The sequence below is a fragment of the Arvicola amphibius genome, chromosome 10, assembly GCF_903992535.2.
Source record: "Arvicola amphibius chromosome 10, mArvAmp1.2, whole genome shotgun sequence".
Taxonomy (NCBI): Eukaryota; Metazoa; Chordata; class Mammalia; order Rodentia; family Cricetidae; genus Arvicola; species Arvicola amphibius.
In genome coordinates, this window is record NC_052056.1 from 34443192 (window position 1) to 34450190 (window position 6999).

Consider the following 6999-nt stretch of genomic DNA (forward strand, 5'->3'; position numbering starts at 1 on the left):
GGCTCACAACCATCTGTAATGAGATCTGCTGACCTCTTCTGGTCTGCAGAAACACACAGACAGAATAATGTATACATAATAAATAACTAAATAAATATTTTTTAAAAAGAGTCTCTTTAGGGTAGATTGGATGCTCTGGCAAGCTCTTCTATTGTCAAGAAGATGAAATACAAATTTTGTATTTTTAAGCTTAAATATATTTTTTCACATTATTCTCCTCCCCTATGTCATTACATATCCTCTACCTGTCCCTACCACCCAATATTCTCCAATATAGTGTCATGGGGTATATCAACCACTCCAGGACATGATTTATGTTCAGGCATAGTTGACTAACATATAATTTGACTAACATATAATGGGCTGCACAGATTTTTATTTGTTTGTGGGTTTTTGTTTGTTTTTATGTGGGTGTACTTTCATTTGGTTTCATTTTGGTTGTTTTAATTGTTTGTTTGTATGTTTTGGAGTATTGTTTTATTGGTTTTGTTGTTACTTTTAACAAATCCAAGTGAAAGAAGTGAGAGCGCTCTTATGCATGTTCTTTGGATGTTAACTCTCTGAAATGGTACCTGGCCCTGTACAAAACAAAAACTGATCTGTTTTCATCTTTTTATGGAAGAAGCCTTTCTGACTACTATTAGGCTAGACACAAATCTCTGAATATAGCAGATTATTGTTAGGCATCATAAAACTGGCATTTTGTTCTTATAATGTTTGGCTATCTCCTAATTATCTGGGTCATCCAGTCTCTAGTAATCATGCTGAAGAGAAAGAGGAAAGATTGTAGGAGCCAGAGGGGACAATAATACTACAAAAACCCACAGAATAAACTAACCTGGGATCACAGAAACTCAAAGATACTGACCAGACAACAAGGAAGCCAGGATGGGACTAACCTAGGCACTCTGCATATATGTGACAGCTGTGTGACTTACCTTCTTGTGTAACCCCTAGGAATGGGAGCAGAGGCTGTCTCTGACTCTTTTACTAGCTCTTGGGACCTCATACTGAGTTTCCTTGCCAAACCTTAATATAACGCAAGGTACTTATTCTTACTACAACTTGATATGCCATGTTTAATAGATATCTATAGGAGGCCTGCCCTTTTCTGAAAAGAAATGGGGAAGAGATGGATGGCGTGGCAGAATAGGGTTGGCGGTACTAGGAAAAGATGATGGAAGGGAACTTTGGTTGATATGCAAAAAAAAAAGATCTGTAGTTTGCAATAGACCTATTGGCAAAGGCATCTAAATTATTTAATACACAATACCAAGGGTTCTGGTCCCCCAAACTGGAAATAAAAATAAACTAAAGCCATCTGTGGTGAATAAAAAGGGTCCTATTAAAATGAGCAAGGCATTCAGGAAGATGAAACTATACAGAAGATATTATCTAGACTCCTAAAACTCAGTTAGGAGAGCTAGACTGATGAATAATTGGTTAGCAGAAGGGACATCACTGGAGAAATCTGTCATTGTACTCTGGTGAAGCATCTGGGATATATTTCCAATGAAACTCCTATTTGTACTGAAATGGCTACTCCCTACAGAAGGTTGGCTCTGTAATATTCCATAGGTGATGGTGTTATGGAAATGCATATAATTGCTTCATAATATAAAATTCTTCAAGAAAAATCCCTTCATAATATGAAAATTCCTTGAGTCTAGTAATAAAGAGCTTCCACAACCAAAAAACCCTGGCAAATCATTGAACAAACTATTTTCTAGGTTTGTATAGGCTATAAAATAAAGGGAAAGCAAAATTATAAAAATAAAAAGGAACTGCCATTGAGAAGGACTTGAGCAGGTGAGGTGATTGTGTATTTTGTGTTACATTCACTGTGCAAAGCCAGACAATGGTAAGATGAATTTTCAGTTCCATTGGTATTCTGAGCATTCTAATTGTAAGTACTGCACATTATAAAAACATGTAGAGATTTTTTTGTTGATGACTGTTTTATATATTTAAACAAGAATATTGTATGTAGTATTCTTTATCCAAGGCTTACTGATCAGATTATGTGGAATTTTAGTAAATTCAATATGCTTAGGTACTTTTAATATTTATCTACTTTTCTCCTCTTCTTAATATCTTACTTTTTCTCTTTCTCTTTTGATATTGGAAGTGAAAAAGATAAAATTGTAAGATCAAAAGTAGAATTTAACCATGGGAATTAAAACTACAGAAATGTATTAGCTTATTACAAATTGAGATACCATCTTACACCTGTCAGATTGGCTAAAATCAAAAACACCAATCATAGCCTTTGCTGGAGAGGATGTGGAGTAAGGGGTATACTCATCCATTGCTGGTGGGAATGCAAACTTGTGCAACCGCTTTGGAAAGCAGTGTGGAGGTTTCTCAGGAAATTTGGGATCAACCTACCCCAGGACCCAGCAATCCCACTGTTGGGAATTTACCCAAGAGATGCCCAATCATATTACAAAAGCATTTGTTTAACTATATTTATAGCAGCATTATTTGTAATAGCCAGAACCTAGAAACAACCTAGATGCCCTTCAGTGGAAGAATGGATGAAGAAAGTGTGGAATATATACATATTAGAGTACTACTCGGCAGTAAAAAACAATGACATCTTGAATTTTGCATGCAAATGGATGGAAATAGAAAACACCATCCTGAGTGAGGTAACCCAGGCCCAAAAAGATGAACATGGGATGTACTCACTCATAATTGGTTTCCAGCCATAAATAAAGGACATCGAGCCTATAATTCGTAAAAAAAATCCTAGAGAAGATATATAAGAAGGTGAATCCAAAGAAAAACATATAGTTATCCTCCTGGATATTGGAAGTAGACAAGATTACTGGACAAAAAATGGGAACTTGGGTGTGGGGTGGGATGGGGTGTTGGGGGAATGGGGAGAGAAAAGTGTGAAGTGAAGGATGGGAAGAGCTTGGGGGAATAGGATGGTTGGGATATAGGAAGGGTGGATATGGGAACAAGGAATTATATATCTTAGTTAAGGGAGCCATTCTAGGGTTGGCAGAGACTTGACTCTAGAGGGGTTCCCAGGTGTCCAGGAAGACGCCCCCAGCTAGTTCCTTGGGTAGCTGAGGAGAGGGTGCCAGAAATGTCCAGATCCTATTGCCATACTCATGAATATCTTGTATATCACTATACAAATTGTATATAAACCCAGGAAAACAAATTCCTAAAGTCTGACTAGCAAGAAAATTTCAAATTTTCATTAAATTCTCACCCCAAATAATTCCCTAAGCAATCATGATAATACAGTGGAATCTACTCTTACAAATACTGTGACAATAGTTTGTTTTAGATTCCTTTTATTCCACCAAGAAAGAGTTATTTTTTTGTGCATTGAGTTATGAGACATTTGTGAGCTTGGATTAGCTCAAAAGCCAATAAGGAATAAAATAGAAACCGTGCAGAAGAATGCTAGCAGCAATGCACTAGGCTGCTGAAAACAATGCACAGAATTAATTAAGTCATTGGATAATAGATCCTTTGTATTTAGGTAGCTAAATAAGCTATTCACTAAAAATATTTATTAGACCTTTGTTTTCATTTTCATTCAGGGTTTTCTAAGGAAATGACAATGTGAATGTTTCCTTTAATGATCTGCCTCTATTATGACATATTGCAGAGCTCTGTTTTACTCATCTGCTTATAAAAATGGGAATGCTGGTTACTATGTGGGTAATAAAAAGAAATTATATGAGACTTATTCTCATTGCCTTGTAATAAGTCTTTTCTGCATTCTACAACAGTCAGATTTAGAAAATGCAGTCCTGTGTTTATTTTTATGTGGTGACTACAATCATAGTCAGTTCAATGTAATCATGTTATTTACCATCTGTTCTTTGTTTTGCTAAAATTGATTTTTTCCATATAGTTCATTTGGACACTTGAAACAAATAACTTACTTATTTATGTCAGTTTATTGTCTTAGCTGCTAGAATTTTAAAAAGAAAATATTTTCACTGTACTGCACATATTTAAATCGTTTGTATTGCCATATATATTTTTAATTATCTCATCATGTTTTATATGTTCTTAAAAGAGGGGTTATGTACACTGTTCATGATTTTAGAGCAATAACATCATAATAAAATGTTACTTCATTACTCTAAATTAAACAGTGACATATATATTTTAATATAAACTTCATAAAAAGAAATTTAAAACCAGGGTAACTTTACACAACTATCTTTTTGGATGGTTCAAAGCTTTTTCTTACTACATGATTTTCTTGAAGAAGTTAATTCTATTATTTTAATAGTTTTAACTTGTGAAATATGTAACAATTAGCTTGTTTCAATATAAATAAAATATACTTGAAATTAAGTATATTATACACTAATTTTTTTATCAACATTTGTGTTCATACAATAAATGCATCTACCACATATTTTGCCACATAGAGCTGGGGTTATTTTTGTAAGGATACCTGTAATATGAGGGCCTGATCAATGGGGTTTCTGTCCTGCCCAGTGCCCACAGCTAGCAAATCTCAATGCAAATCACACACAGGTTTACATAAGTTATAAGACTGATCGGTCCATTATCTCAGGCTTCTTATTAACCCTTGTAGCTCATATTAACCCATTATTCTTATCTATGTTAGCCACAGGGCTCATTACCTTTCTCTGTGGGGCAGATCACATCTTGCTTCTTCCGTGATCTGGGAAGGACTACAGAAGAATGGGTTTCCTCCTTCCTAGAATTCTCCTGTTCTCATTGCCCCGCCTCTACTTCCTGTCTGGTTGACCTGACTTGGCCAATCAGTGTTTATTTAAAACATGATTGACAGAATACAGACGATTTTCCACACCAGATACCTAATCAGTTTCTATTACTGTGAAGAGACACCATGATAACAGTAATTCATCCAAAGGAAGCATTTTATTAGGGCTTGCTTACACTTCCAGAGGTTTTGCTTTTCATCATGGTGGAGGGCATAAATATGTTTCTAGAGAGGTAGTTAATAGTTCTACTTCTGGATTCCCAGACAGCAGGAAAAGAGGTGCATTGTGCCTGGCTTGGGCTTTTGAAAGCCCAAAGCTTATCCCCAATGACACACTTCCTTTAGCAAGAACACATATACTAATCTCTCTCAGGTAGTGTCATTCTCTAATGACCAAGATTCAAATCCATGACCTTGTGGGAGCCATTCTTATTCAAACCACCACAGAGAACTATTTCTTTTTTAATTAATTAAATATATTTATTTATTTTACAACGTGACTTAAATTTCCCTTCCCTATTCTCCCATTCTTTCCTTCCACCCCAATCAACTTTTCCTCTCTCTCTATTCTGAATGGGCCATGCCTCTGATGAACATCAAGAACAACAGCATATCAAGCTGCAGTAAGACTAAGCTCCTCCCTTTGTAGATACCTATATCTTACCTTCCTGAAATATACTTGACTGGGAAAAATTTCAAATACCCATCAGAACTTCTTCAAGGGGTTATGTCTTTGCAAAAGACTGAGACCATTATAGAAGCCCACAACCAATCAAAATACAGTTTTGTAGAATCTAGTATCATTATCTGCAAAACAACTTCAAACCTAAAGCCCAAAGATTATTGTGGATAAGGGTAGAAATATTATTGAGAGCCATATGAAAATGAAGTTCTGTGTGAGAGTGTCTCTCTCTCTTTTTTTTTTTGTTTTGTTTTTTGTTTTTCTAGACAGGGCTTCTCTGTAGCTTTGGAACCTGCCCGATACCTAACTCTTGTAGACCAGGCTGGTCTTGAACTCACAGAGATCTGCCTGCCTCAGCCTCTTGAGTACTGGGATTAAAGACCTGCACCACCACTGGAGGGCAAGAGTGTGTTTCTTAACACATAAAAGTTGCACCCATAAAGTCTTGTCAACATAACAGGCTAACACATGAGATGAACAGGAGAAATGACAGTTTGTCCTAAGGAAAGTGCAGGGGCTTTCAACCCTACACATAGCACAAAAAAACAACTAAGTAATTCAGAGTGTGGAAAACATATTTTTCATCAGGGAATGAGGGAATAGAAAATAAATTGGTTATCTAATACCAAATTGCCAGTCCTCCATATACACGTACATTTAACATTATACATACCAAACTGGCTGTAGTTTTTCTGTATGTATATGCATAAATAAATTTAGAAATATAGGAATAATATATGTATAATGTATATGTAAATAAACATGCATACACGTGCATGAAAATATACAATATATTTCTTTGTGTGTGTGAGAGAGAAAATTACTACAAACAAAAGAAACCTTAAATTTGAAAAAATGCAAGGAGGGTATATGCAAGGAATTGGAGACTAGAAGACAACAGGGAAAATGATGTACTTATATTTTCAAAAACAGAAATAAATAATTTTTAAATGATGGTACTAAGGTAAATGAATTGTGAAATGTCTGGAAATAACAGGTTTATTTTTTCTGAATTAGTTGCTATAAAAATTACAATTCTATGATCAGTTGTCTTATTTTCATTATTGAAGATGAGAAAAATGAGACTGGATTGAGTGGATTGAAGATACAAATTATATATATATATACATATATATATGTATATATATATATATATAATAAAAACTGGTTACATACCATTATTCTGTTTAGTGAACTATGATAACTAGTATACTATCACTTTGTATGTATGCATAAGGGTGTTTCAGAAAGAGATTAACATTTAGAGTCATAGCATGAATGATGAGGGGGAATACTGACATAGTTTACCAAATAGTTCATGTGTTTAATCTTGTAACTCAGCCATGAGAAGGATTGTAATTTAGATTTACTAAAACAGAGACCAAAAGATGATCCTTTTACATGAAATGGTTGTCATGTACAAAAAATAATTCAAAGTTCTGGGTGACTGTAATGTCATAACGGCTTTGTTATTTAAGGTATTTTCAACACTGGATATCTACGAGATGTAGTATTCAATGATACTTGAGAAATAAATTTGTGAGGGAAGTGAGAAGATCACTGAGAAGACTAACTTTTCACCTGT